Raw genomic sequence first — 19547 nt, 5'->3', positions numbered from 1 at the left:
TGTTCTGTATCTTGGTGGTTGTCTTCATGTTCTTTGTCCTCTTTGTCATCTTCTTCAGGGTCATCTTTTTGGTCTTCTTCGGGGTGGTTTTCAGGGTCGTCCTCTTCAGGGTCATCGTCTTCGGGGTCGTCGTCTTCTTCGGGGTGGTCTTCAGGGTCGTCGTCAGGGAGATCCAGATTGATTAACAAAAGCCATTTCAAAAAGCTTGCACTTGGAAATATAGCAGAATGTTCAAGAAGGCTGAGGAACTGCCAAGGACCAGCTGACGGTACTGGAATAAGGATGGGTAGCAGAAGGAACAAGAGCCAATGGCACTACCGAGGACCAGCTGATGGTACTGGAACCTGGTTACTAAGCAGGAGGTACTTGTGCTAGAAAGCACTACCAAGGACCAGCAGACGTTGCTGGAACTCGGATACCGAAAAGAAGGCACCTAAGCCAAAGGCACTGCCAAGAACCAGCTGACGGTGTTGGAACCCGGAGGGGCAGCAGAACGAAAAGAGCCAATGGCACTACCGAGGACCAGCTGATGGTACTGGAACCCAGTTACTAAGCAGGAGGTACCTGTGCCAGAAAGCACTACCAAGGACTAGCAGACGCTGCTGGAACTCAGATACCCAGAAGGAGGCACCTAAGCCAAGGGCACTGCCGAGAACCAGCTGATGGTACTGGAACACGGAGAGGTAGCAGAAGGTACCCATGAAAAACAAAGTTGCAAGGCCACGAGCCGGCCGCAGTTACCGAAACCCAACAGTCCAACAGGGGGTGCTTGTCCTATTGGCACTACGGAACCAGCCTTTATTGCTAGATCCCGCAGCCCACATAGGAAGCACCTAAACTGCAGGCACCATAGAGTCAGCTAACCCGACCGCAACACGACAGGACAAAGTTTTGGAGGTAAAGTGACATTGACACTACCCGGAAACAGCTGGCGTGCTGGAACCAGGCAGGGCAGGAGGGAGTACCCGTGCCAAAGACACTGCCGGGAACCAGCTGGAGGTGCTGGAACCCAGGGTAAATACTACAAACAGAGTGGAGACAGAGGCCTTATTGGAGCAAGTTTAAAATCTGTAGTTGTGTGAGTGTGGACAGAGCAGGAGAAATTGCCGGACACACAGCTGGGGAGCAGCTGACATTACTGAACCCCAATAACACTGGAGCATATGTTGACTGTGCAGACCGCACTTCTGAGCAGCAACTGGTGGTGTTGGAGCCCAGGGTCAATAGTACAAACAGAGTGGAGGCAGAGGCCTATTTGGCGCAAGATTAAAATCTGTAGTTGTGTGAGTGTGGAAAGAGCAGGAGAAATTGCCAGACACGCAGCTGGGGATCAGCTGACATTACTGAACCCCAATAACACTGAAGCATATGTTGACTGTGCAGACGGCACTTCTGAGAAGCAACTGGCAGTGTTGGAGCCCAGGGTCAATAGTACAAGCAGAGTGGAGGCAGAGGCCTATTTGGAGCAAGTTTAAAATCTGTAGTTGTGTGAGTGTGGGCAGAGCAGGAGAAATTGCAGACACACAGCTGGGGATCAGCTGACATTACTGAACCCCAATAACACTGGAGCATATGTTGACTGTGCAGACAGCACTTCTGAGCAGCAACTGGCGGTGTTGGAGCCCTGGGTTAATACTACAAACAGAGTGGAGCCAGAGGCCTAATTGGATCAAGATTAATACCTGTTGTATACTACTACTGATTTTAAACTTGCTCCAATTAGGCCTCTGGCTCCACTCTGTCTCTAGTATTTACCCTGGGCTCCAACACCGCCAGTTGCTGCTCAGAAGTGCCGTCTACACAGTCAACACTTGCTCTTGTGTTATTGGGGTTCAGTAACGTCAGCTGATCTCCTGCTGTTTGTCCGCCAATTTCACATGCTCTGTCCACATTCCCACTACTAGTAGTGGGAATGTGGACAGAGCAAGAGAAATTGCCAGACACACAGCTGGGGATCAGCTGACGTTACTGAACCCCAGTAACACAGGAGCAAATGTTGATTGGGCAGACGGCACTTCTGAGCAGCAACTGGCGGTTTTGGAGCCCAGGGTAAATACAAGAGACAGAGTGGAGCCAGAGGTCTAATTGGAGCAAGTTTAAAATCAGTAGTAGTGTGAGTGTGGACAGAGCAGGAGACATTGTAGGCTGAGGCCTAACTGGAGCAAGTTTAATATCTGATGTTGTGTGAATGTGGATGGAGCAGGAGATATTGCCGGACGCACAGCAGGGGAGCAGCTGGCGTTACTGAACCCCACTAACACAGGAGCTAGTGTTTTTCTCTGTGCAGACAGCACTTCTGAGCAGCAGCTGGCGGTGTTGGAGCCCAGGGTCAATCAGGGTGTAGGCTGAGGCCTAATTGGAGCAAGTTTAATATCTGATGTGTGAATGTGGAGGGAGCAGGAGATATTGCCGGACACACAGCAGGGGAGCAGCTGACATTACTGAACCCCACTAACAAAGGAGCTAGTGTTTTTCTCTGTGCAGACGGCACTTCTGAGCAGCAACTGGCGGTGTTGGAGCCCAGGGTCAATCAGGGTGATCAGGGTGTAGGCTGAGGCCTAATTGGAGCAAGTTTAATATCTGATGTTGTGTGAATGTGGAGGGAGCAGGAGATATTGCTGGACACACAGCAGGAGAGCAGCTGACATTACTGAACCCCACTAACACAGGAGCTAGTGTTTTTCTCTGTGCAGACGGCACTTCTGAGCAGCAACTGGCAGTGTTGGAGCCCAGGGTCAATCAGGGTGTAGGCTGAGGCCTAATTGGAGCAAGTTTAATATCTGATGTTGTGTGAATGTGGAGGGAGCAGGAGATATTGCTGGACACACAGCAGGAGAGCAGCTGACATTACTGAACCCCACTAACACAGGAGCTAGTGTTTTTCTCTGTGCAGACGGCACTTCTGATCAGCAACTGGCGGTGTTGGAGCCCAGGGTCAATCAGGGTGTAGGCTGAGGCCTAATTGGAGCAAGTTTAATATCTGATGTGTGAATGTGGAGGGAGCAGGAGATATTGCCGGACACACAGCAGGGGAGCAGCTGACATTACTGAACCCCACTAACAAAGGAGCTAGTGTTTTTCTCTGTGCAGACGGCACTTCTGAGCAGCAACTGGCGGTGTTGGAGCCCAGGGTCAATCAGGGTGATCAGGGTGTAGGCTGAGGCCTAATTGGAGCAAGTTTAATATCTGATGTTGTGTGAATGTGGAGGGAGCAGGAGATATTGCTGGACACACAGCAGGAGAGCAGCTGACAGTACTGAACCCCACTAACACAGGAGCTAATGTTTTTCTCTGTGCAGACGGCACTTCTGAGCAGCAACTGGCAGTGTTGGAGCCCAGGGTCAATCAGGGTGTAGGCCGAGGCCTAATTGGAGCAAGTTTAATATCTGATGTTGTGTGAATGTGGAGGGAGCAGGAGATATTGCCGGACACACAGCAGGGGAGCAGCTGACATTACTGAACCCCACTAACACAGGAGCTAGTGTTTTTCTCTGTGCAGACGGCACTTCTGAGCAGCAACTGGCAGTGTTGGAGCCCAGGGTCAATCAGGGTGTAGGCTGAGGCCTAATTGGAGCAAGTTTAATATCTGATGTTGTGTGAATGTGGACGGAGCAGGAGATATTGCCGGACACACAGCAGGGGAGCAGCTAATATTACTGAACCCCACTAACACAGGAGCTAGTGTTTTTCTGTGCAGACGGCACTTCTGAGCAGCAACTGGTGGTGTTGGAGCCCAGGGATTACAGTTCAGGTGGTAGAAACATGAACACAACAGGAGACCTGGATACTGTTGTCAACCAATTATTTAATCTGGAAGAGGACTGGCAAATTCTGGCGAGATCCAGGCCTTCTTCATTTTCAAAAAAGTAAGCCGGTCAACTTTATCGGAGGATAGTCACATGCAATGGTCTGTTAGAACACCACCTGCGGCACTAAAGACGCCTTCCGATAATACACTAGCAGTAGGGCAAGCCAGCACCACCAATGCATAATGGCTTAGCTCTGGCCATGTATCCAGCTTAGAGACCCAAAACTTGAAGGGAGAAGAGCTGTCTGGGAGTACACTGAGAGGGCAAGACATGTAGTCTGTGACCATCTGACGGAAACGTTGCCTCCTGCTGACTGGAGCCGTCTGTGATGGTGTAGACATTTGTGGCGGGGACACAAAACTTTGCCACATTTGGGCCATACTGATCTTGCCTTGTGCTGAGGCGCTGCTTCTGCTCCCTCTTTTTGTGCAGAGCTTCCTCCACTGCCTCGACGCACAGAGCTGCTTTGTAAAGCACTAGCAGCACTGCTCTCGGGTGGAATGGAGAACATGATGGAATGCACCAGTGTGTCTTGGTACTCCCGCATTTTACGCTCCCGGTTCAGTACGGACTGTTGACGTTTGGCCACGGCTGTGTTCATAACGGTCGTAATAGGTAAGCGTTCACGGGTCCATGTGGAGGTAGACTGTGACGGCTCCTGCAGCGCTGATTCAGAGAAACTGGAGTATAAGGAGGAGTCAATGTGTACAAACTGGATTCCTGCAATGCTTGGAGTTGGCAGAACACGTACAGCGCCACTCTCAAGATCTGTACCCGGCTCCACAACATTTACCCAATGGGCAGTGAGGGAAAGGTTTTGTCCCTGTCCATGGTTACTGGTCCACGCATCGGTGGTCAGGTGGACATTGCTACTGATGGCGTTAAGTAGCGCATGTTTAATTTTTCCCTCCATATGCTTTTGCAGGGCAGGGACGGCTTGCCTGCTGAAATAAAAGCGGCTGGGCACGTTGTATTGTGGGACTGCCAATGCCATGAAGTTACGGAAGGTGTCAGTCTCCACCAGCCTGAATGAGAGCATTTCAAGGGACAGTAGTTTTGCAATGCCAGCATTCAGAGCCTGTGATCGGGGATGGTTTGCCGAGTATGGCCACCTTTTCTCACATGCCTGTGCTACCGATGGCTGTAGAGTGGCCTGGGAGTGTGAGGATGACAGGGAACATGGTGCTGTGGGTGGAATTACACTGGGTCTCTGTACAGCAGTGCCAGAGGTTCTTCCATGGCGATCCTGTGAGGAAGCCGAACCAGCTGTGTGTGAGCTGGAGGAAGAGGCTACAACACGAGCTGAAGAGGTGGTAGGTGGTGCTGTAGGTTGGTCTACCTCTTCAGTGTGTCTTTGTAACTTCACCACGTGCTTGGTCCGCACATGTTTCCACATATTTGTGGTATTGAGGTTGCTGACACTTTTCCCTCTTTTGACATTCTGCTTACAAAGCTTGCATTTGACAAAGCAAATGTCATCTGCAACTGTGTCAAAAAAGGACCACACACTGCAAGTCCTGGGAGCGCCCGTTTTGGGTTTTGGAAGAGGAATGCTCCTAATGGGTACCGAAGTGGAGGCTACAGGCAACCAAGTCTGCCCCCTCCCTCTCCCTCCTGTTTTGGCCATTCGGGGAATTTCTTCCTCAGAGCTGCTCCCACCACCTTTCTGTTCCTCACGCCATGATGGGTCAAGGACTTCATCATCTACACTACCCTCTTCAAACACCTGCTTAGTCCTGGGTAGTCTCGCCAGCACAGTACGCACCAGAAAGTGGCATCTGAGTCTCATCATCAGATGCGTACTGAGGTGTGCTGACCATAGGCACTGGCCCACCCGCCTCTTCAGATTCAGAGAGACAAAGCTGTTGCGCATCACTGCATACTCCCTCTTCTTCACATTCTAGAATGCTGCTTGGCTGGCCCCCTCTTTCCAAGCCAAGAGATTCAGAGAACAGAAGTAGAGATGGCTCCTGTCCAGGGCTCTCTGACTGTCTGGGCAATTTGGCAGGTTGTGAAGAGACAGATGGTTGCTCTTCAGTGCTCTGGACCTGAGAGGATGTGGAAGTAATTGAAGTCGATGCGTTAGCTGCCATCCATCCGACAACGGCTTCTATTTGTTCCTCCCGCAGCAGTGGGGTACGGCGAGCTCCTACAAAGCTGCGCATAAAGGACTGTTCCCTGGGAAAACTGGGGGATGCTGAGTCACTGGTGCCCGCAGCAGGCACAGAATCCCCAAGTCCTCTCCCTGCTGAAACTCCACATCCATGACCACGTGCCTTACTCCCTGCCTTCTTCATCTTGGTAGACTGATAAAGATAGGCAGAAAAGTACTAAGGGCTTAGTGTGCTTATTCCTGACCAGCTGCTAACAGGTATAAAAAACACAAATTTTATAAAGTGTGGACTACACTTTAGTATGAGCTAATGTGGCCAACACAACTGTAAAGTGGAGTGTTTGGTGACCTTTTTTTACGTTTTTTTTTCACAAAAAAAGAAAAGGATGTGACCAAAGATGTAAAAGCAATAGTATCACAAACTTTTTGTAGCTATTATAATGCAGGAAGGTAACCTACAATGCAATAGATGAGGCTACAAAAAATAGGCTAATACTAATCTGGCTGGGGCTGCAGGGCACAAGCCAGCAGAAAGGCTCCTGTATCTACTCCTATATAGTGTTTGCAACCAATCTAGCTGGATACGGATGGAAGCACACTAATAGGAGAAATTCAGGAAAAATAAGCAGCACTACAGCAAAAAAGGACAATGTATGAGGCAGTGACGCACGCTGAGCGGACTACAACCAGAGGTGGCTGCAGAACACACTACAGCGTGAGCTGCACTCACACACAGAGACCTCACAGACAGCCGTGAACAGTGCAGAGAACTGTGCACTAGCACTGAAAGGCTGCAGAAAAGCTCCGCTATCTGCTCCTATATAGTGTTTGCAACCAATGTAGATGGATATGGATGGAAGCACACTAATAGGAGAAATCAGGAAAAATGAGCAGCAATAAAACAAAAAAGGACAATGTATGAGGCAGTGACGCATGCTGAGTGGACTACAACCAGAGGTGGCTGCAGAACACTACAGCGTGAGCTGCACTCACACACACAGACCTTGCAGACAGCTGTGAACAGCGATGCAAGGCAAAATAAAAGCTACAGCGGTTGATAAAGTAGCCTGGGTAAAGCACTATATAGAAAATCGCTATCTCAAACTGTCCCTCAGAGTCTGAACAGCAGCGTCCTGTCCCTAACTGAATTCACAGCAGAGTGAACCCAAAGTGGCGGCGGCGGCTTTTATAGTGCATCATGACATCATCATTTCAGCAGCCAATCACAGCCATGCCATTAGTTAACATGCCTACATGCCTAACATCATGTGCCCACACTTCTTAGGATTCCTCATTGGCTGAATCAAATCAAGCTGGCTCATAGCATTATGGGAACTTCCGATTCCGGTATTCTATTTGCAAAAAGTATTGGAACTCAGTATCGGAATTCCGATACCGCGAATATCGGCCGATACCCGATATGTGCAGTATCGGAATGCTCAACACTAATCAGGAGTAGGGATTTTTGGTTCAACAGCAGGTGATTGAGCGAGATAGGTGTAAATTCCGCGCACTTCAGCAGCGAGCTGCTCAACACGATCAGACGATTGCTTAATCTCCATTAAAGAAAAAAATCCTCCTACGGCCCCAGAGAAAAAGAGGAAAAAATATATATATATATAAAAAAAAAAAAATTCTGACCCTTTTTTTTGCAATTCTCTCCTGCTTTTGAGTACCCTAGAATCTGCGGCTTAGGCTGATGATTCTGTTATGATTGGGTCACCGAGGAGGAAAGCAAGACCAAGCTAAGCCAGAGAAAACCAGAGAGGTTGGTAACTAAGCGGATTGCAGACCCCTGATCCTATCCACACAACTAGCTGTAGCCGTGGAGTGTACCTACGATGATTCTAGATGCCTCGACACAGCCGGAGAACTAAATTAGCCTAACGCAAGAAAGGGGAAATCTAAACAGGCCAAGAGCAGACCACAAAGGAATAGATAGCCCCCAAAGATATATTGTTGGTGAGACAAGATGAAAACACAAACGCAGGTAGGAAAATAGACTGAGCAAACGATGGGGCCCAAACTAACTAGACAGGACAGGAAAGAAAAGACTGTCTGCAATCACGCAAAAAACCCTGCAAAAAATGACCAACACGTCCAATAGAAAAAATACTGAAGTCACTAGACTTCGCCCACTATATCAGCACTCTGGTACATTCTGAAAGCAGAGCAAAGAGATGCCAATCTAATAAGGGACAAAAACAAACTGGCACAAACAGTAACATAAGGATGGAAATTCAGCACAGCCCCAACTGGGGCTGGCTGACCACACAAAACTGAAATAGACAAAACCAAATCAAATGTGAACAATAGCAAAAGAATACTTAACTTGAGCATGCAGGGTCGGAGCTGGAAACTAAGACCACAGGAGGCAGGAAAAAATCACCAGCAGGGATAGAGGGAGTCGGCTGTCTTAAATCCAGTCAGAAACTCCAAATGTCCAATCGTCCTCCTCATTATCAGGTGGCAGGCCTCTGTTAATTAGATCAGCTCCATTACCTCCTGTAACCACCAGAGGGAGCCCGGAAAGAGAACTCGCGACCCCTCTGTCAAAACAACTAGCTCCACTACCTTCACTAGTAACCAGAGGTAGGCCAGAAAGTGAATTCACAACAGAGATCAATCCTTTGCAAGCATACCTCTTACACACTCGTATTATTACTCAGACCATCCTTGGATTAGATATTCCACTGGTACAAGAGTCTTCCTTGTATGCAGCATTTCTGCAGCACTGATGTACAGTACAATCTGTGTGCTGTGTGTTGTGAACGTGTAACACATGTGTTAGGCTCCAAGGAAACAATTTGCTGTAAATAGTATAAGTGGCGCTAAACCAGACAGCTCATCTCTGGGCTTTTACAGATGTTTGACTTGTGCTGGAAGAAAAATCAATAGAAACTAAATTCTTCTTCCAAGTCAAACCACATCCAGTTACATAAATTCTCAGGTCGTTGAAGCAAAGATCACAGAAAGAGTGGTGTAGGCTGCTGACCCATCATGTCTAGTGACCATTAATGTAAATTGGCTCTCTCCCAGAAGGAATGCCATAAAGCATTGGCATTCAGTCTTTAAGGTGAACATGTTATGAAGTCAAAAGAGGACATTGTTTTTCTATTCTATTTCCACCCCTGCCATGAGTAGTCATTTTATTTATTTTTTCAAAATCCGCCATATGGTTCCCGAGACAAGGGCTTTTTATTTACTGTTCATTTTTACAGTCTTTACAAAAGGGCGTGACTCGCAGGGAAATTATGCAGAGCAGCCTAAAGACACGCCCCAGAGGATCCTGAGAGTAATGCCACCTTGTAAAGAACTGAAAAATTAGCACTAAATACATTTTTTTACCTTGTGATAGGTCATCTTTAAGAAGAGCTAGTCTCTCTCCCTCCACCAACCCGCCTTCCGAAATAAAAAAGCTAGTGACCATTACCAATCAAGACTAAAATTCTATCCAAAAAAAGTGTACCTAGCTCATCTTTGTACTTTGCCATCTCCAAACATAAGATTAATGATCCTGTGAGTATAATAAAATATTAGTATCAGCCAGGTACGGACTGGGGCTGAAATTCAGCCCTGGCATTTGAAATCATACAGGCCCATACTCTCCCCCTCCAGAAGCAGCAGATGGAATACCGTATATTGCTAATATTACCCTGGATGGAGGAAAGCAAGATTTACTACATGCCCATATTTCTAATGATACCTGTTGCCCGCTGAGCAAGTAAATGTCAAGATGTACCAACTGTGGATATAACATGTGAAGTACTCAGTAAAGAAAGTGTTAAAGTTAACTTGGACTGTGTCTCCATTGCTGGGGGTTGCCTGAAATAGGGACCGTCATCGTCTGGGTAGTGCCCAGAAGAAGCTGAAGCTGGAGATGCAGGTATGCTAAAGAGAAGAGTACAGTTTTCTGTAGGGGAATGACTGGACATAGATATTGCGGTTATTCAGGTCACGACTACAGTCCTGTCCCTCCCTTACACCCCCTCCACACAAGTCACCCTATTTTGGAAACTAGACCCCTTAAGGAATGTATCTGCATGTGTGGTGAGCTCCTTGACACCCCAGGTGCTTCACAGAATTTTATAACGTTGAGCTGAGAAAACTTCAAATCAGATTTTTCCCACAAAAATAAGTTTTAGCCCCAATTTTTTCATTTTGACAAGGGTAACATGAGAAATTGCACAATACAATATGTTGTGCAATTTCTCCTGAGAACAACGATACCTCATATGTGGAGGAAAACTATTATTTCAGCGCCTGGCAGGGCTCAGAAGGGAAGGAGCGCCGTTTGACTTTTTGAACTCAGAATTGCCTGGAATAGATATCGGATGCCATGTCATGTTTGCAGTTTCTAGTGTCCTAAAAAAATGGAAATCTCCCGCAAGTGACCCCATTTTGGAAACTAGATCCCTCAAGGAATTTATCAAGATGTGTGTTGAGCAAAAATGCTGTTTTAGCCCCAATTTTTTTTTTAAATTTTAACAAGGATAGTAGAATCATAGAATCATAGAATCTAGGAAGGGACCTCCTGGGCCATCTTGTCCAACCCCCTGCTCAAAGCAGGATTCGCTAAATAATCCCAGACAGATATCTGTCCAGCCTCTGTTTGAAGACTTCTTTTGAAGGAGAACTCACCACCTCTCGTGGCAGCCTTTTCCACTCATTGATCACTCTAACTGTCAAAAAGTTTTTTCTAACATCTAATCTGTGTCTCCTCCCATTCAGTTTCATCCCATTGCTTCTAGTCTTTCCTTGTGCAAATGAGAATAAAGATGATCCTTCTGCAACGTGACAGCCCTTGAGAGATTTGTAGACAGTTATTAAGTCTCCTCTCAGTCTTCTCTTTTGCAAGCTAAACATTCCCAAATCCTGCAACCTTTCCTCATAAGACAGGGTTTGCAGACCGGTCACCATTCTGGTCGCTCTTTTCTGAACTTGCTCCAGTTTGTTGATGTCTTTTTTAAAATGTGGTGCCCAAAACTGGACACAGTATTCCAGATGAGGTCTGACCAAAGAGGAGTAGAGGGCAATAATGACTTCACATGATCTAGACTGTATGTTTCTGTTAATACATCCTAGAATTGCATTTGCCTTTTTTGCTGCTGCATCACACTGTTGACTCATATTCAGTCTGTGATCTATTAGTATACCCAAGTCTTTTTCACATGTGCTGTTGCTTAGCCCTATACCTCCCATTCTGTATATGCTTTTTTCATTTTTATTGCCCAGATGTAGTACTTTGCATTTTTCCCTGTTAAAAACCATTCTGTTAGTTGCTGCCCACTGCTCCATTTTATTTATATCTTTTTGAATCTTCTCTCTCTCTTCTCTAGTATTAGCTATCCCTCCTAGCTTTGTGTCATCAGCAAATTCAATCAGTTTACCCTCAATTCCTTCATCTAAATCGTTGATAAAGATGTTGAACAATACAGGGCCCAGGACAGAGCCCTGTGGTACCCCACTTGAGACATTTTTCCAACTGGATGTGCAGCCATTTACGACCACTCTTTGGGTCCGATCACTAAGCCAGTTATGAATCCACCTAACAGTTGCCTTGTCCATTCATTTTTTTAATAAGGATTGTGTGAGATACTTTGTCAAATGCTTTGCTGAAGTCAAGATATACTATATCTACAGCATTTCCCTGATCCACCCAATCAGTCATTCTGTCATAGAAGGAAATTAAGTTAGTCTGACATGACTTATTAGTTACAAACCCATGCTGACTCTGTTTAATCACTTCATTGTTATCCAGGTACTAACATACATGTTGTTTAATAATTTGTTCAAAGCTCTTTCCTGGTATAGAAGTCAGACTCACCGGCCTTTAGTTGCCTGGGTCTACCTTCTTCCCCTTTTTGAAGATAGGAACAACATTTGCTCTTCTCCAGTCTTCTGGGACTTCTCCTGTTCTCCATGAATTTTCAAAGATTATGGAGAGCGGTTCAAAAATTTCTTCTGCTATCTCCTTCAATACTCTGGGGTGTAATTCATCCAGACCTGGATACTTGAATTCATTTAGGTTAGCTAAGTGTTTCCTCACTATATTTCTGTTTATAGTTATCCTGGATTCTTCTATTCCCTTAATACAACAGTGAAGAATAGCTGATGTTACATTTCCTTTCTGAGAGAAAACAGATGCAAAATAGGAATTTAAAAGTTCGGCCTTCTCAACATCCTGTCTTACCATTTCATCATTTTCATCCTGTAAAAATCCTATAGCATCTTTGACTTTTCTTTTACTTTTGACATATCCCCAAAATCCTTTATTATTGCTTTTGATGTCTCTTGCAAGCCTCAATTCATTGTCAGCTTTAGCTAATATGATTTGTGCCCTGCAGGTTCTGCAGACAGCATTATATTCTTCTTTAGATATGCCTCCCTCTTTCCATTTTATAAACATTTCTTTCTACCTTTTTAGCATGTGCTTAAGTTCTGTGTTCATCCATCCTGGTTTCCTTAAATGCTTCCTATTCTTCCCTCTTTTCGTAATTGTTAACAATTGTGCTTTGAGAATTTCATTTTTCAAGATTTCCCATCCTTCCTGGACATTTTTGTCCTTAAGGATATCCAGCCATTGGATCCCTCCAATTCTCTTTCTGAATCCCTTAAAATCTGCCTTTCTGAGTTCTAACCTTGACGTCTGAGTCTTCACAGGTCTTCCTCCTCTAGTTATCCAAAATTCTAAAATAGCAGTAGGCAAAATAGTAGGCAATAGTAGGCAAAAATGGACCCAAAAATTTGTTGTACAATTTCTCCTGAGAATGCCAATACCTCATATGTGGTTAGAAACTAATTTTGAGGCACAGTGCAAAGCTCAGAAGGGAAGAATCACCATATTGGAATTCAGATTTTGCTGAAATGATTTGAGGATGCTTTGTTACATTGGCAGAACCCCTGTGATGCCAGAACAGCAGAACCCCCCCATAAATGACCTCATTTTACAAACTAGACCACCAATTAATTCATCTAGAGTTGTACTGAGCATGTTGACAACACATGTGCCTCACAGAATTTTGGGTGAAGAAAGAATACTTACCACTAAAATGTTGTTTTAGCCCCAAGTTTTTAATATTTACAAGGGCTAAAGAGCAAAAAAATGAACCTGTTTATTGTGCAATTACTCCTGAGTGTGCCAACGCCCTATATTTAATTGAGAACTACTTTTCAGGTCCAGTACAAAGCTAAGAAGGGAAGGAGTGCCATATTATAGTGTACATTTTTCTGTATGGTTTCCAGGTGCCATGACCCACATGACCTATATTTCCATTAACAGATAACGGGCCCGAATGGGGACTTTCTTTTTTTGTGGATTGATTTGAAGCTTTTTTTGGGAACAAAAGTGCTCTACGCTAAGCACTTACATTGGGGTTTCCATCTGAATCTTTGAATGACATCAATCAGATGAAACCCCTGAGGGATCTATTCACCATTATGAGGCATCAGAGTTACTCTGAGCTCATTCTTGCCTCTGTTCAGCATTGTCCTTTTCAGAAGTGCACAACACTGTGGTGGACCACGCCTAAAAAGACGGACACCGCCAGATCACAGGTCCCATGGCATCCAGAGTGTCTCCATCTGCCTCATTATAGGGAATCTTCTGCCAGGAGTTCCATCTGAATCACATATTTCAGAGATTTACATGGAAATCCCAGTGGAAGCGCTCAGCGCAGTGCGCAGGGTAAATGTGAGCCGAGCCTTATTGCGATCTTTAGGAAACAGAAGGAACAAATCCACAACATATGAAGAAATGGCGTTATTTATTTTTTACATCATTCCTGGTGCGGTATAAGTGAATAGGCAACTTTATTCTTCGAGTCTGTGCGATTACGGCGATACCAGATTTTTATGGGGTTTTTATGTTTGGTTGCTGACACACACTGAAAGACGCTTTTTATTGCAAAACTAATTTGTACATCACCATATTTTGAGATCTATAATTTTTTTTTTACGAGTTGACATTTTTATTGGTACCATTTTTGGTCACATGAATGAACAAAAAACAAGCAATTCAATTTTTGCTTTTTATGCCGTCTCATGTTTGGTAAAATTGATAAGGCAGCTTTATTCTTCGGGTCAGTATGATTTCAACGATATCACATTTATGTAATTTTTTTTTATGTTTTGGCGCTTTTACACAATAAAAACTTGAATAACAAACTTGGCTGCCGCGCTAGTAGCAAGCTGTGAATACTGTTCCAAAATACTAAATCTCCGTGCGGTACTGAGAATGGCACTTACTTGTACGTGCCTGATGTTAATGATTACAAGGTTATTCAGTCCGTGCAGATGAAGATAAAAGTAGTCCAGAACAAGGGAGCGTCCTCCCATTCTCAGAAGATTCCCCTCTTGCTCGTGGCTGTAAAATATGGCGGTCAACCTTGACCGATGGCGCCACTGTGTAGTAACGTGACGAGCGGAGGGCGTGGTTAGCGGTGACGTCACCTGCCCATAGTAACGGACACACACAGGGGCCAATCCCGATGCATTTCGAGGGATCTGCCCCTCTTTCTCTTTAGCACAGCAGCAGAGTTTGTTATTCATGTGCTGACTGATTTTTAGGCAGGGTTGCATGCTTTACTTGCCAGGGTGCCAGCAACTTTTAACAAAACTGCATTAAGCCAAGTGCCAGTGTGATCTTTTATCAGTATTTTAACCCCTTTACTCCCAAGGGTGGTTTGCATGTTAATGCCCGGGCCAATTTTTACAATTCTGACCACTGTCCCTTTATGAGGTACCGTATTTTTCGGACTATAAGACGCACCGGACCATAAGACGCACCCCAATTTTCAGAAGGAAAATAGGGAAAAAATAATAATGTGTCAAATGGGGGTCCGTCTTACAGTCCGAATTCAGCTTACCTGGGACAGATCTCGTTGCCGAGATTTGAATCTCGTCCCCCGAGATCTCGGGACGAGATCTGAACCCGCGCATGCGCCGTCCCCGACCGGCGGCTATCTTTCCGGTGTCCATGTTCCCGGAGGCCACCGCAACATGGCGGCAGCCAGCAAGGGATGTGCAGGGGCCTCCGGGCTGCGAGGAAATGCCGGCGGAGCCGCCGCCCCTGCACTGGAGCACAGCCCGCCGCCACCCCCGCACCGCAGAGCCCTGCCCGCTGCCACCACCGCACCGCAGAGCCCCGCCCGCTGCCACCACCGCACCGCAGGTTAGTATATTGCAACCATAAGACGCACCCCCCATTTTCCCCAAAAAATTTTTGGGAAAAAAGTGCGTCTTACGGTCGGAAAAATACGCTTCCATGGATCCCGGTGATTCTGACATTGTTTTCTCGAGACATATTGTACTTCATGTTAGTGGTAAAATTTCATTCACATAACTTGCTTTATTTGTGAAAAAAACTGAAATTTGGCAAAAATTTTGAAATTTTGCAATTTTCCAAATTTGAATTTTTATGCTCTTAAATCACAGAGATATGGCACTCAAAAAACTTAATAAGTAACATTTCACATATGTTTACTTTACATCACCACAATTAGGGAACGAAAATTTTTTTGTTAGGAAGTTATAAGGGTTAAAAGTTGACCAGCGATTTCTCATTTTTACAACACCATTTTGTTTTTACGGACCACATCACATTTGAAGTCACTTTGAGGGGTTTATATGACAGAAAATACCCAAAAGTGACACCATTCTAAAACCGCACCACTCAAGGTGCTCAAAGCCAGATTCAAGAAATGTATTAACCCTTCAGGTGCTTCACAGGAATTTTTTGAATGTTTAAAAAAAAATGAACATTTAACTTTTTTTCACAAAAAAATTACTTCAGGTTCAATTTTTTTATTTTACCAAGGGTAACAGGAGGAAATGGACTGGAAAAGTTATTGTGCAATTTGTCCTGAGTACGCCGATACCTGATATGTGGGGGGAACCACTGTTTGGGTGCATGGCAGAGCTTGGAAAGGGAAGGAGCGCCGTTTGACTTTTTCACTGCAAAATTGGCTGGAATTCAGATCGGATGCCAAATCAAGTTTGGAGAGCTTCTGATGTACCTAAACAGTGGAAACCCCCCACAAGTGACCCCATTTTGGAAACTAGACCCCCCGGGAACTTATATAGATATGTGGTGAGTACTTTGAACCTCCAAGGGCTTCACAGAAGTTTATAACGTACAGCCGTACAATTAAAAAATCATATTTTCTCTACAAAAATGATCTTTTCACCCCCAACTGTTATTTTCCCAAGAGTAACAGGACCCCAAAAGTTATTGTGCAATTTGTCCTGAGTACGCTGATACCCCATATGTGGGGGTAAACCACTATTTGGGCGCATTGCAGAGCTCGGAAGGGAAGCAGCGCTATTTGACTTTTTTGGCTGGAATTGAGATCGGGCGCCATGTCGAGTTTGGAAAGCCCCTGATGTTCCAAAACAGTGGAAACCCCCCCAATTCTAACTCCAACCCTAACCCCAACACACCCCTAGCCCTAACCCTAACCCTAACCCTAGCCCTAATGGGAAAATGGAAATAAATACATTTTTTTATTTTATTATTTTTCCCTAACTAAGGGGGTGGTAACGGGGGGTTTGATTTACTATTTATGGCGGGTTTTTATTTTTGGCAGCTGTTGCAAGCTAAAAGATGCTTTTTATTGTAAAAATAGTTTATGCATCACCACATTTTGAGAGCTATAATTTTTCCATATTTTGACCCACCGAGTCATAGGATGTCATATTTCTTGCGAGACTAGTTGACATTTTTATTGGTACCATTTTCGGGCACGTGACATTTTTTGATTGCTTTTTATTCCGATTTTTGGGACGCAGAATGAACAAAAACCAGCGTTTCATGAATTTCTTTTGGGGGATGCGTTTACACCGTTCTGCGTGCGGTAAAATTGATAAGGCGGTTTTATTGCTCAGGTCAATACAATTACAGCGATACCTCATTTATGTCTTTTTTTATGTTTTGGCGCTTTTATGCAATGAAAACAATTTTGTATAAAAAATAATTATTTTTGCATCGCTTTATTCTGCGAGCTATAACTTTTTTATTTTTTTGCTGATGATGCTGTGTGGTGGCTCGTTTTTTGCGGGACAAGATGACGTTTTCAGTGGTACCATGGATATTTATATGCATCTTTTTGATCGCGCGTTATTGCACTTTTTGTTCGGCGGTATGATGATAAAGCATTATTTTTTGCTTCGTTTTTTATTTTTTAAGGGGTTCAATAAAGGGGTTAACTAGTGGGACAGTTTTATAGGGTGGGTCGTTATGGACGCGGCGATACCAAATATGTGTACTTTTATTGTTTTTTTTTCAAAAAATGAATTTATTAGGGAATTTTTTTTTTTTTTTTTATTTATTTAGCGATTTTTTATAAATTATTTTTACACTTTTTTTTAACTTTATTACATTGTCCCAGGGGGGACATAACTGTCATGTGACAGATCGCTGATCTGTTACATCACAGATCGCTGTGACAGATCAGTGATCTGTCACAGGCAGTGCTGCAGGCTTCCTCATGCTGGCGCTTTGCAGGCATGAGGAAGCCGCCTCCCTGCAGGCCCCCGAAGGTCACCGCCGCCATTTTGGATTCAGGGACCTGCAGGGATGCAGGGAAGGAGACCCCCGCAGCAGCGCTGCACATCACGCTGCTGTGGGGGTCTCAGGGAAGCACGGAGGGAGCCCCCTCCCTGCCGATGCTTCCCTAAGGCCGGGATCACACATGCTAGAAACAAGGCCGAGTCTCGCATGTTAATACCCGGCACTGCCGCCGGCACTCGGATCGGAGCGTGTGGCCGCCTAGCAATACATGGAGTAGCACGCTCCACTCCCAAGTGCCGGCAGTGGTATTAACATGCGAGACTCGGCCGTATTTCTCGCATGTGTGATCCTGGCCTAAACCCCCAATACACTGCGATCGTGTTTTATCACAGTGTGCCAGGGGTTAACGTGTCAGGGGCGGTCCGTGACCACCCCTGACACATAGTGCCGGGTGTCAGCTGTGATAATCAGCTGACACCCGGCCGCGATCAGCTGCACTCCCCCTGTGAGCGCAGCTCATCGTGCTAGACGTACTATTCCGTCCTTGGGACTTAGGTCCCAGGTCACATGGACGGAATAGTACGTCTAATGTAGGAAAGGGGTTAACCTTTTTTTGTGTACACAATAACTATTTATAGAAAAAAAAACAATTATTTTTGCATCGCTTTATTCTGAGAGCTGTAAGCTTTTATTTTTTCACTGATGTAGCTGTATGGCTGATTGTTTTTTGTGGGACAAGATGACATTTTCAGACATTTTATTCCACTTTGTGTTCAGCGCTATGATGAAATGCATAATTTTTTGTTTATTATTATTTTTTTGCGGTGTTCACTGAAGGGGTTAACTAGCGTGACAGTTTTATAGGGCTGGTCGTTTTTTTCAATAAGGATGCAAATTTATGGGTATAATATATTTTAAATTTTCTAAAATATTTTATGATTGTTTTAATTTTTTTTTTTACTTTATTTTAAACAAACTTCAGGAAAGTAATACTCTGGCCTTTCCTAAAGTGTCTTCCTTTTGATAGACTTTGCTGGCTCACTTGGCTGAAAAAAACAAACTGTGCACATGACCTAGGGGAGTATTTGCACTTAAAAGGATTATTGTGAACAGGTGTTCCTAGAAATGCTTGTTTCATAATGATAATCTTTCAGTCTTTACAGGTTGCTAATCACCCGAAGCATGAGCAAAACGCTTGTTCATCGGCTGAAATGATCTTTTGTACTGCACAAAAGATCATCGTTCTCAGCAGTGCATTATCCCGTGTAAACAGGACTCTAACTGTTTAGAACTATGGCAACCTATGTGCACCGAATTTTCTATTATAGAGCATAGAATGTGTATCGTTAAAGGGAACTTTTCATGTTGGACATATGAAGGGGGTACAGGGTCGGTTGCTGTGGGCCGGAACTAAGTTCTCTTTGTCCTGAAACCCCTCTTCTAAACAGGAATCAGAGTTGAGTGTGATGTGCTGTTGCGTACTTTCTTTACTCGTAGTTTGGGAGTCCCTGTGACCTCGCCATCCATGGTAAACGATACAGCTATGGACATAACAGGAGACCATAGGTCCATTCCAACAGGTTCAGATTTACTGTGCAATTCGGATGCATGTGGATTGACAGAGTGAGACAGCATCCCCTCCGGATGATGTTCTCTTTGTTCAGTATACTATCAGTCCTTGACTCTGTTCTGCCTGACCTGTCCTTGCCTCAACAGCCCCTGGGACCTTCTATCAGGCATAACAGCTTCCCTGAAGCCCACCATCTTCCATTTGTCTACATTTTATCTACCTGAATGGATGCACAGCAGCCTCCTGCTCCCGCTAGCTAAAATAGTTATGACTGTCACAACCCCGTAAGGTGAGAATAAACAGTTTTTGGTTTTCCCTTTTTTACATCGGATAAGACCCTATTTGCGATTTATTGTCTCCGCAGCCTAATTTTATCCATCCAGGAGACCAGAGACACAAACTGGCCATAAGGGTAAAATGCAAAACTCTTTATCAAAACTTATAAGTATAAAACATTCACAAACGCTATTCACATTACTCTTCTTGACCCGACTTCTTCTTCTATCCCCCAACACATACAGTCCGATCTGTGAACAGCAGTCTTGA

General features: G+C 44.8%; 1 long non-coding RNA gene across 2 annotated transcripts in view; it reads left to right on the top strand.

Moving 5' to 3' along the window:
* The window catches only part of LOC141088617 (uncharacterized), a 38147-nt gene extending 18870 nt beyond the window's left edge, over nt 1–19277 (top strand). For both annotated transcript variants that reach the window (XR_012231993.1, XR_012231992.1), the window contains exon 3: nt 19148–19277. This is a non-coding gene — a long non-coding RNA (uncharacterized lncRNA). The remainder of the gene's footprint in view (nt 1–19147) is intronic.
* Nucleotides 19278–19547: the final 270 nt, after the last annotated feature.

This window comes from Dendrobates tinctorius, unplaced genomic scaffold (assembly GCF_039654945.1).
Source record: "Dendrobates tinctorius isolate UK_male_01 unplaced genomic scaffold, ASM3965494v1 ptg000039l, whole genome shotgun sequence".
Lineage (NCBI taxonomy): Eukaryota > Metazoa > Chordata > Amphibia > Anura > Dendrobatidae > Dendrobates > Dendrobates tinctorius.
The sequence above is the reverse complement of the archived record's forward strand: the minus strand, read 5'-3'. Positions and strand labels throughout refer to the sequence as shown.